Source organism: Mus caroli, unplaced genomic scaffold (genome assembly GCF_978045245.1).
Source record: "Mus caroli unplaced genomic scaffold, Mus_caroli_1 scaffold_16, whole genome shotgun sequence".
NCBI classification, from domain to species: Eukaryota; Metazoa; Chordata; class Mammalia; order Rodentia; family Muridae; genus Mus; species Mus caroli.
This window is the reverse complement of record NW_028227271.1, coordinates 10,653,069-10,665,265: the sequence shown is the minus strand read 5'-3', so window position 1 is coordinate 10,665,265 and position 12,197 is coordinate 10,653,069. Positions and strand designations below refer to the sequence as shown.

The window sequence follows — 12,197 nt, the reverse complement described above, 5'->3', positions numbered from 1 at the left end:
CCCTCCCCTAGGTGCTAGGGTTATACTATTGAGTTATAGGACTCCTGGCAACTCAAAGAGTTTTTTTTGTTTTGTTTTTTTTTTTTTTTTTTTGGTTTTTTCGAGACAGGGTTTCTCTGTGTAGCCCTGGCTGTCCTGGCACTCACCTTGTAGACCAGGCTGGCCTCGAACTCAGAAATCCGCCTGCCTCTGCCTCCTGAGTGCTGGGATCAAAGGCGTGCGCCACCACGCCCGGCCCTCAAAGAGTTTTTAGCTTTTAAAAAGTTCAATTTATGTGGAAAGTTGAATGACTGAGCTTGGTAGATAACAGTGATGTGCCAGAGGCTGCGGTACATAAGGTAGCGACGTGGTAAAGTGACGTGGTAAAGTGTGCTTCTTGATGGGGGACAAAGGCGTTAGATATAATTGTAGTTTATCTAGATCAATTATACTGCATTAATGTAAATTTGTTTATCTATTTGAAAATCAAAAGAATGAAGGAAAAAAAAACTTTATAGTATTGTTTGGCTGAATGATCCAAACAATTATATATTTAATAAAAGAAAGTAACTTTGAAATAAAAAACAATTCGTATTTATAGGGTTTTTTTTTTTTATGATTTATGTGTATGGGTGTTTGCTTGCACGTATGTCTGTGCACCACTTGTGTGTCTGAAGAGGCCAGGAAAGGGCATCAGATCCTGAGACTGGAGTTACAGGCAGTTGTGAACTGCTGCTCTTGGTGCTCGGACTTGAACTAGAGACTTCTACAAGAGCAGCCAGTGCTCTTAACCAATGGGCCACCTCTCCAGTCTCCTGTAGCTCAGTTTTAAAGTTGTTATGAACAAAATACCTTCTAGAAGCTCAACAGTAGAACTCAACCAAGCAGTTAAGTCCCAGAGTCAGCACCTTTTGTTTTGTTTTGTTTTTGTTTGTTTGTTTTGAGATAGTTTCTCTGTAGCCCTGGCTGACCTGTATCCCACTCTGCACGCTTTAGACCAGGGTGGCCTCAGACTCAGAGATCTGCCCGCCTCCGCCTCCGCCTCCGCCTCCGCCTCCCGCAGCACTGAGACGCTCACCCATGGTGTCTGTCTGTCTACATAAACTAGCAGTGAAGAATGAGGCCGTGACTCTCACAACAACTTAACTTGCTGTATTCTGTTACTATTTCAACCAAAGTCAGGGTTACTCAGACTTCCGTTTTCACCTGCTCAGCACAGACGTAAACAGGCACTCGCATCCCTGGGTGACGGACACACACACATCCTGGCAGCACCCATTGAAGAGCAGCACCTTTCTCACCCTTCTTTCTCGACTTTCTGGACTTTCTTTCCCTCCCAGGATTCGAGGTGTATACATTTCTCCCTGGACGTTGTGTTTGATATTATGCATTCTGCTTCCAAAGATTCAAAACACAGTCAACAGAATTACAACCTAATGTGCCAAGAGAGAAGGCACTTATATCTGAAAGTGCAGCTTCTCTCAATACATACAAGTTCTGAAGATTGGGAGGGGAGGTCTGCACACAATGACTATCTTTGGATCGTGGTCAGGCAAATGCTTTTGGCATCCTAGGTGCCCTCAGCTACAGGCACGTACCTGCGCTTACACACATATAGTTACAGGCGTGTACCTGTGCTTGCACACATACCTCCCTGGCTGGCTTCAAACTTGAATGCTAGGATTTACAGATGATGTACAGCACCACAGGCACTTATGTTTTTTTTTGTTTTTAATTAAGAAATTGGTAAACTTATTCTAAAAGTGGATATTATCTAAACTCCATCTTAAGGGGACCCTGGACAATTTGGTGACCATATTTATTTATTTATTTATTTGATTTATTTATTTTATATATAAGTACACTGTAGCTGACTTCAGACACATCAGAAGAGGGCATCAGATCTCATTACAGATGGTTGTGAGCCACCATGTGGTTGCTGGGATTTGAACTCAGGACCTCTGGAAGAGCAGTCAGTGCTCTTAACTGCTGAGCCATCTCTCCAGCCCTGATGGCCATTTTTAAAGGAGAGCAAGCTTTGCACCATTGTGCTTTATCCTCAGTCACTTTCAGTGATAAAGCTACCCACTCCCGAGGCAGTTTTAATTTAAGAGTGATTCTAGGAAACTTAAAAAAAAATATGTTCCTTAAAAAATATTCAAAGCCCAACCAAGATGTTGTCTGGATTGTCTTCAGGTCAATTCCCACAAGGCAACACTCCCATTCTGAACAAGGCATAGGGAACCAGTGTGCTCTTGACAGCTTTACGAAGCACATGGCTTACCCCAGTCTTATTTCTGAAATGACTGTCCAATGTTAAACTTCTTCGATTGCTCAATTAGAGCCTTCATACAACCCAGAAAGGAGATTGGTGGGGGCAGTGAAGTTCCAGCTACCTGCCTGCTTGGTGGGGTCCCTGAGGCTTAAAGGATGTTCAGGAACAAACAGCAACACTGTTGCTGCAGTAACTGGTAAACATCTAGGGAGACAGTCTGTGGAGAAGACGGAAACCACCTAGAAACACAGTCAAGGCATGACTTAGATGCTTGCGATTTTTATCTATCTGCAAGATCTCTGATAAGTCTCGCCTATCCCATACTTACGTGAAATGAAAACTGTCAACCACAAGTTCACCGTAATGATCTTTGATGTTAAATACAATATTCTGAAGCACATTTTTTTTTTATTAAACAGGCATTAAAACAAAACAAAACCCCAACACAGTAGTTATCTTCAAAGCACAGGGTCCCAGGAAACCAGTGCGTGCTCAGAACAACTGTGTGGAATTAGTTCATGATCTCAAACATTCTTTCTTCTGAACTATATTTTAACACTTTAATTGAATTGACCATGGCTTTGCTGAGCTAATCAGAGGTACTTCCTATCTTTAAGCTAATTTTATTTCCACTGAGATGTCCTGGGTAACACAGGTAATTTGAAACAGCATGAGCATTTGTAGCACAGTTAATCCAGGAGAAGTGGGGTCAGCTAGGATCCTAGCAATCGGGGAGAAAGGACACAGGGTAAGTCCTACAGGTGAACTCTTTGCCTCCGTTCCAAGTGGAAGCGAAGGCAAGGCCCACCTCTTAAGCTGCAGAAAGCTCTGCCACAGTCATTCCAAGACAAGAGTGGGACTCCCCCCGACTCTCCTGGCAGTCTATGAGGTCTATGAAGAGGGGGAGTACCTGCCACAGGCTCTGTGCTCAGCAAAGCCTCTTGGCTTGACTTGGTTTAACAGGGAGCAGTTCTGACTTCTTCCTTTACAAAATGGAGATGGACGTGATAGAAATCAAAGGGGAGACATTCTTAGACTAAGACAGGATCAACAAACAAGTACTGGGTGGAAAGGGTTAAGTAGAAACGGGGTAGGGGGGAACATGGAGATGGGAATGGGAGACCTAGGTCAACAGAAACCATGTCTGAACATGCCGTAGGGAAACTGACTTTGTAAGCTATTTTTTAAAAGTACCGATAGAGCCGAATGTGGAGGCACACACCAGTAGCTCTTGTGTTTGGGAGGCTGGGGTAGGAGGGTCAAGAACACAACAATATTCTTTATTACATCAAGAGTTTGAGGCTCGCTTGGGATACGTGAGGCCCAGGATAAAAACTAAAAAAGTGTTGCTAGTTGGGAAAATTAGTAGCTACTTGCTATCTCTGCGGTCAGGACGAATGTCTCCTAAGCAGTCCATCCAACATGGGACACTGGCAAGACATTACAGATCTACAGACACACATAGATAGATTGTTTATTACACATTTAGTTATTGGGGTTTTGCTTATGTGTATGTGTGTGTACTGTGTGTCTTCTTGGTGCCCACAGAGGCAGAAGACTGTGCTAGAGCCCTTGGAACTGCAGTGATGAACAGTTGTGAGTCACCATGGAGGTGCTGGGAACCAAACCTGGGTCCTCTGCAAGGAAAAGTACTCTTGAAAGATTTTACTTATTTATTTTATGTATATGAGTGCTCTGTTTTCATGCACACTAGAAGAGAGCATCAGATCCACTACAGATGTTTGTGAGCCACCATGTGGTTGCTGGGAATTGAACTCAGGACCTTTAGAAAAACAGCCAGTGCTCTTAACCTCTGACTCATCTTTCCAGCCTCTATACAATTCTTTATACTACTTTATTCAAATTCCAGATTTTTTTTTATCTTCTGCTTTTTTTTTTTTAAATAAGTCAGTTCGAAAAATAAAATGAAACACAAACATTCTCAAATTCACACAGGACAGCTAAGTTTGTGTGGTTCAAAGAGGGCTTCTAGCTTTGAGAAAAACAGATCACTTGCAAAGCAACAACATGTACAGAGCTAAGCTCAGGAACGGAGCCTGGTTCAAGGGCAGACTGTGTTCCACACACATTGTAGCCAAGTTCTATCCTGAGCAGCAGCAGCAAACACAAGCAAAGAATCAACAGAAAGAGAAACCCAGGAAACAGCGTCTTCCTTTACATTTGTCTGAATGTCATCTCATAAGACATTATCTTTTAAAAAACAAAAAACTTTAACCTAGCAAGTTTTCTAAGTTATCAGAAGAGTTAGGCACGCATGGAAGGCCCAGGCTTCTATACCTGAAATCTGGGTGAGGGAAGAGGACTTTTTCTTTTTTAACATTTGAGCTAACTTCTCTCTCTACTTGCTTGGCTTGCCTTGGCTTGCCAGGGCTGCATAGCAACAACCCTGTTGTCCCAGGAAGGTTTGGGGGAAGCCCAAGTTCAGAAATGGGGACCGGCAATGATCATAGACATTGTATACATGGATGAAAATTTCAATTTATTTTGTAGAAAACAAAATAATAAATAAATAATAAAAGACCAAATATTTCCATTAAATATCTGAATCATCGGGGGAAAAATTTAGTTCAGGTGGAACCTGAAGTAACTGCAAGCTTTCAAATATTCCAGGTAGTGAGAGTCCACTGGAATTGTTTAGGCTCAACAAGATAACCCGAGTCAAAAAAATGATCTCATAGCCGGTAGGCTGGGCAGGTGACGCCTGCAGCTGCTGCCTTTCTAGAGGGACACACATCTGTGCTATCATGATCACTAGAAAAGAGTTCTCCTGTAGACACCCACTGCTGGTGTGCCCCTCAGAGGTCCAGCTTGAGGGAGCCTGTCTCCTGCCACCCCCTTCCCCCCCTTTTTCTAACGAATGCGCTGGGCTCCAGTTTTGCCCTCTCTGGCCTGGCACATGGAAACATTTACAGAATCATGCTAGAATAAATGACAGGCTTCCCATCTCTCTTGTCTAATTAGGAGAAATACCTAGTCCTTAAAACTGGACGCCTCACTTTGAATTTTATTTGTAATCAAAATTCTGCTCTGGAAGCTTTTCCTGTAGTCTTCATTCTCCAAATAAATGTGGCCTTCTGGGACTTGATGTCACTGATGTGCCACAGACCTGGTGATGGCAAAGGCTTAATGTGGAGGAATTAGACTATTTATTACGTACACAAGTTTTCAAAAGCGCCAAACGAACAGCCTTTAGAAAAGTGTTTTACGTTTCTAACTAGCAAAGAGGCCGCCGCCTGTCTACTTACTGGTGAGAAATGGGCTGCATTAGAGCAAGAGTCTGGATGAAGGACCTGCCTTTGCTTCTCATGTGATCTCTTGGCTCTCACCTTTCAATGCCATCAAAGGAGGCTGCGCTGTTATTCTGTGTAAAGCACTAACTAACCTAGTGTGTGAGTGGGCCTTGAATTCAATCTCCAGCACTGTGAAATGTAAAAATTACATATTTAAAATTATATACATTATATATTTAAAATTATGTATTACATATATTTAATTTTTATATATTATATATTTAAATTTATGTATATAAATTTACATACATATATACATACACATTTATACATATATGCATACACACATATACATATATACAGACACACATATATATATCACACACACACACACATATATATAGCCTTTTCTATATAGCCGTGGCCTGGAACTCACAGATATCCTCCAGCTCCTGTCTCCTTAGTGCTTGGATTCAAGGCAGGTGCATTTTATTTAGTTTTTGTTGCTGTTAATTTTAAAATACTACTGACAGATGATGTAATTCCTAGAGAACACAAGCCATTTCAGATCTACTGCTACTATATCTGATCTAAAACTGAACACTTCACTGGCTAGTATGGCGCCGTGCATGTCTCTGTATATTATTGGACAGGCATAGGTATCTCGTATAGGGAAGATGTGACTCACTGAAGCCACATCTGTCAGCTGGGCAATGTGGCGCACACCTGTAGTCCTAGCAGAGACAGGAGAGTTGCTCCAAGTTTGAGGCCAGCTGGAATTACATAGCAAAAACCAAACCATACCAGCCAAGCCCTAAGCCGTACGTTTTCAAATTAGTGAACCGGGAAACTTCCTTTGCAGGCAGATGGGAAGGTTTTCTACAGGGGGCCAAGGGCTGGGGCCTATGTGAGGGTGTGTACTCCAAGCTCTCCAGCTCCACTGTGACACACCAGAGCCCTTGCAAACGCCTGTGGTTCTCAGTATTATTCTTCTGGAATTAGTCTTCCACTGTGAGGGAAAAAAAAAAAAAAAAAAAGCACTCCGGTTTTGTCCTTCCTAAGGGCTGAGCTGATTATTCAAACTCTTTAGACCGAGAACCAGGGCGAAAGGAGGCACTTGCCAAGTCGGATTCACGTAGATTTTTATTTTTCTGTCCTTCACTATTAGAGAATGTAATTAATGATTTCAAATGAAACACAGGCAGTGAACCAGACACTTCATTCTGTGCTTCTGAAATGCAACAACCCTTTAAATTACATTCAACTTTCTGTTTGGTGCAATAAATCCTCCCTAGTAAGACTATAACCTCGGAGCCCAGCAGAAGCCGCACTTCCTGAATCAGCAATTCTTTACCACCACCCAGGGGGCGGGACAGAGAGCAGCTCCTCCCAGGGGGCGTGGCAGAGATCAGCACCACCCAGGGGGCGGGACAGAGATCAGCTCCTCCCAGCAGGAGGAGAACAAAACCAAACCTGTAAACCAGCAAGGGCAGCCCCTCGACAGAGGCTCTGCTGGCCACTACTACAGGACGTCCAGTGTATCTTTGCCAGTTAATGCTACAAGAGAAGCTCACACGAGCGAGCAGTGGCTGCTTGGTCTAAGCCTTTGATCTTTAAACTGCACAATACGAAACAAAGCTGTGAGTGCTGGCTTGTGCCTTTACCCAGACAGACCAAACTCTATAAGGCCTCTGAGAAGTTATTACTGAAACTCACATCCTACCATACAAATCAGAGAATCTGAAGTCATATATTATTAGTATTTTCTACGTTTGATCCACTAGAGCCAACCAACCTAACCAGTCCTTAGTTCTGAAGACCTCTGTGACGTTCTGACTCAGCACTTTTCAAGTCATATCAAGCAGGAGAACTCTGTAACTTTCACAGGAGCAACCTAGCAGTGGCCAGTTGTAATGTATTTGACTATCATGGAAATGATGGCTTTTGAATGAAAGTCAAATGAACAATGGGTAATCGCTGGAATGAGGTCTTTCTGGAAAAGAAGGCCGTGAACTAATGAAAAGGCGAAATCTTTGTTTTGTGTTTATTTACTTATTTTTAGCAGGGGTGAAGGGGATGACGATGAGGGGTCGGTTCTCCCCTTCCACCTACGTGGGTCCTGAACAGAACTCATGTCATCACACACACACACACATTAGACACATGCATACCAGACACACACATACACATACACACACGCGCGCACTAGACAGATGCACACCAGACACACTAACACACTAGACACACATGTCAGACAACACACCCACACCAGTCATATACACACTCACACACCAGACACACAAGCATACCACACCATCCACCCACTCACACACACACACTAGACCCATGTATATCAGACACACACACACACACACACTAGACACATGCATACCACACACACACACACACACTAGACACACACACAGACATACCAGAAACACACACATGCCATACACACAAACACACACACCAGACACACACTCACATACGAGACAACACACTAGATACACATGTCAGACAACACACCCACACCAGTCATATACACACTCACACACCAGACATATAAGCATACCACACCATCCACCCACTCATACACACACACACACACACACACCAGATACACACTCTCACACATCAGATAATACACCAGGCACACACATCAGACACACCCACACCAGGCACACACACATACAAGGCACACATACACGACACACACACATACATACACACCGGAAAACACACCAGACACACACATCAGACAATATACCCACACTAGACACACACATACTCACACACAAGACACATATACACCAGACACACAAGCACATACACACACACACACTCAATATTTTTAAAGATTATAAACAGTTTATATGACATATATACAGTATGATTTTAATGCTATGCTTTAAAAATTCATAATAGGAGAAGATAACCTAAGGGGTATACGTCAACATGTTTACAGCGTTTTCTAATAATAATAAACCTGCAGTAATTTGAAGTTAATGAACAGACATGTTACTTAACAGTTTCCAATTGGTTGGAATTATGATAACCAAAGCCTGATCCTTGAAAAACTGAGGTGTGCTTGTTCTGTATTTCATACTAGCGTTCACTGTCTGCAGAGAATAATTCACCACTGTGGACAAGACTTGTATTTTGAACGTTAGCGCTAACATTTGCCCCTAAATGTGTGTGTGTATAATTATAGTATAAGAAACTGTGGATAAATTATTTCATTGCCTGTTAAATAGCTATTTGTTAAGTCTAGACAGCAATAATAAATAGCCATTATTTATAATGTGGCCATTCAGAGTACTTGGGGAATTGTATAATAAACAGGTAATAGGACCAATACCCTCTGGACCCCCTATTCAGAGACAGGGCTGGCGGGGAGGGAGGAGGAGAGAGAAGAATCGGGGAGAGGGAGTGGAAGAGAAGGAGAAAGGAAGGGGGAGAGGGACCACCAAAATGCTACCTGCAGACATGATCTACGGTGAAATGGTGAGACTCAACTGCATGAGCATCACGTGCCTGGCATCCGGTCATGTGACACACACAGTATCCTCCTCCCCTCTGACCACAAGGCCCTTAGGTCAAGGTCCAGTCTGCCTTTACTCTTCAACCCTCTCTCGCTATCTCCCACCACTGCTGAAACAGTCTGTAGAGCAGCTTCAACAAAGTTCCCAGCACCCTTAAACAGACCCAGAAAAGAGCTGATGCTACTGTAATCTGTCGGGCTAAGAAATATTTGCTGAAGTACCACTTCTAGTACAGGGCGGGGGTTACAGTTAGGAAAATCTCTGAATCTTGCTGAGCAGGGAGAGGCAACAACGGAAAAGAAAGTTTCTGGTCGGTTCAGGACAGATGGACTGGAATGGAGAGAGGCATGTGCTTGTAGAGGTGAGATGGCAGTTGCTCAGGGCTGTTTGGGAAAGCTGGGCAGAGTAAGAAAGCCACACTGGCTGTGAGAGTCCCGCAGGAGAGCCAGCACTGCACATGATCAAGCGTTTCGCATGCTTGGCGAGCCAGACACACATTAAGAACTTCCCACATGATAGTGGGTTTGGTCCCTGCTAGGAACGGTGGGGGTAGCCATTACTAACCACCTGGGAAGTTGCTGTCTTGTCTAAGGTGGTTTGTGAAGTCCCCAAAGCTGGAGTCAGAACTCTGATCCTGATTGGTGGATTGCCTCACCTAATTTATTTTACCCTGATGCCTATGGTTCCTGGAACTACGGGAAATGGACAGTTGGGTTTTTTTTTCCATTCATTCATTCATTCATTCATTCATTTGTGTGTGTGTGTGGTTTTTTTGTTTGTTTGTTGTTTTTGTTTTTTTTTAAGGAGTTACTGGGGAGTGGGGTGGGGAATCTAACAAAGTAGAGAGGGTACCGTAGAAGCTACATGTCTATGGTCTTTGTTTTTCTAATACCCATTTTCCTTAATCTTGTGTGATGATAATTTGTCTTTGGAAAGTAGTGCGGGATAGTTTTTTGTCAACTTGATACAAACCAGAGTCATTTAGAAAGAGGGGAAGTCAGTTGAAACAGAAACCAAACCAAACCAAAGCAAACAAACAAGCAATAAATACCAATAACAACACAAACAAACAACTGTCTCCATAAGATTAGCCTGTAGGTAAACCTATGGGGTACTTACTCTAGAAATGATTGATGCAGAAGTATCCAGCCCATTGTAGGCACTGTCACTCCTGGGCAGATGGTCTTCAGGTAAACAAAAATGCCAACGGAGCAAGCCAGGAAGCAGTATTCCTCTGTGGCCCCTGCTCCAGTTCCCACCTCCAAGTTCCTGTCCTGCTTGGCTTCCTACATGTCACTCAAAGACTGCAGTTCCCAAGCCAAACGAACCCTCCGCTCACTAAGCTGCTTTGCATCATGGTCTTTATCACAGTCATAAAAACGGAACCAAGACAGGAAACCACCTCATTATACCTTTTAGTGGCCTGTTTTTGAGGCTGATCACAGAGACTTTTCAGACTTAAGCAATTAGAATCCCACGTCCTTTACCAGAAACTAGCTTGGAGATGGCTGATGGCTGATGGCATCTGAGCTTGACCCTGGAACTTCCCAGAACAACCGAAAAGATGCAAATGTATGCTGCCTCCCTGCCGTATAGTATGACCCACCCGAGAATGGACCAACGAGTTCTTTTTCTTTAGAAGTGGTCTTTGGGGGATCTGATTTGGATCAGAGCCAGGGCAGACTGGCTAGCGATGAGTAGATAGGTCATCAGAATGACCTGCGTTGTATGATCACTGAGGGTTCAAATAACTAGGATGGCAAATGTTCATCTCTTCCTTTGGGACAGGCAGCTAACCGTGTGGGAGATGTAGCTGGGAAATGTAGGTGCAGATAGCCAGCAGTCGAAAGCTTTTGGCTGCCAAGTGCGAGGCAGGCTGTGAATGATAACCAAGACAACAAGATCCTTTCTACCTTGGAGTCCACTGTAGTGGGCCAATAAATAAAATGTGTCCAACATATTAGAGCATAGTTAATATAACTTAATAGCTGAGAAAAAATACAAGTGCGTTATAGCTGCTGCTTCCTGAAGCACAAACAGCTAAGTACAGCCTTAGAATTAGGGAAGCTTATATACTGTCCAGAGTAAAGGTACCCGGAAACTCTTTTTTTTTTTTGTTTTTGTTTTTTTTTTTTTTCGAGACAGGGTTTCTCTGTGTAGCCTTGGCTGTCCTGGCACTCACTTTGTAGACCAGGCTGGCCTCGAACTCAGAAATCCGACTGCCTCTGCCTCCCGAGTGCTGGGATTAAAGGTTTATGCCACCACCGCCCGGCACCCGGAAACTCTTTGTTTTTGTCTTCCTAACCCATACACACTGTCCTGGAAATTGAGAAATATTTTTCTGACGCTGGCAGAAGTCTTGATTCGAGCAGACAGCCCTTCCAATCCTCTCAGCAGCTACCCACCCATCAGCAAGGCCTTATTTCTCCATAAATCACAGAGCCTGTTGTTTATAATCAGTTATGAATGAAGAGTTCTGTCATTAAATTTAGAAAGCCAGTTGTTTTTTATATTTTCAAGAGGTACATGTCTATATATTAAGCTAAAAAACAACAACAACAACAAAAAAAAAAAAAAAAAAAAAAAAAAAACCTAGTGCTTTGTGCCTTCTTAAATGTTCCTTACAAAGCAGCAAGAAACAAGTTTTATGACGTCATGGGACCGAATGAGATATAAGGCATGCTCTGGCTTTGATCTTGGGCTCCAAAGGAAGTTGAAGCGATAGAGGGGCACTGAGAGCAGACAGAATGGAGAGAGAGAGAGAGAGAGAGAGAGAGAGAGAGAGAGAGAGAGAAGAAGAAGAAGAAGAAGAAGAAGAAGAAGAAGAAGAAGAAGAAGAAGAAGAAGAAGTAGTAGTAGTAGTAGTAGTAGTAGTAGTAGTAGTAGTAGTGGAGAAGGGGGAGAAGGGGGAGAAGGGGGAGGAGGAGGAGGAGGATGAGCAGCAGCGGCAGCAGCAGAAGAGAAGACGGGAGGGAGGGAGAGAACCAAGGCTGCGGTGGTGACTGCAGCTGAGAGCATGGACTACAGTTGCCTCCTGAATACAAATTCTCTGCTCCATCATCTCAGTCTTAGGAGAATTCACTGTAAGACACATAGTTTTCATCTGTGAAATGGGAACAAGAGCAGGGCCTCTGGGAGCACTCAATACTA

General features: G+C 43.3%; 1 protein-coding gene across 2 annotated transcripts in view; it reads right to left on the bottom strand.

Annotated features, from left to right (window-relative positions):
• Positions 1–12,197, bottom strand: part of Prickle1 (prickle planar cell polarity protein 1) — a 94,844-nt gene that overhangs the window by 44,628 nt on the left and 38,019 nt on the right. The window lies entirely within an intron of this gene.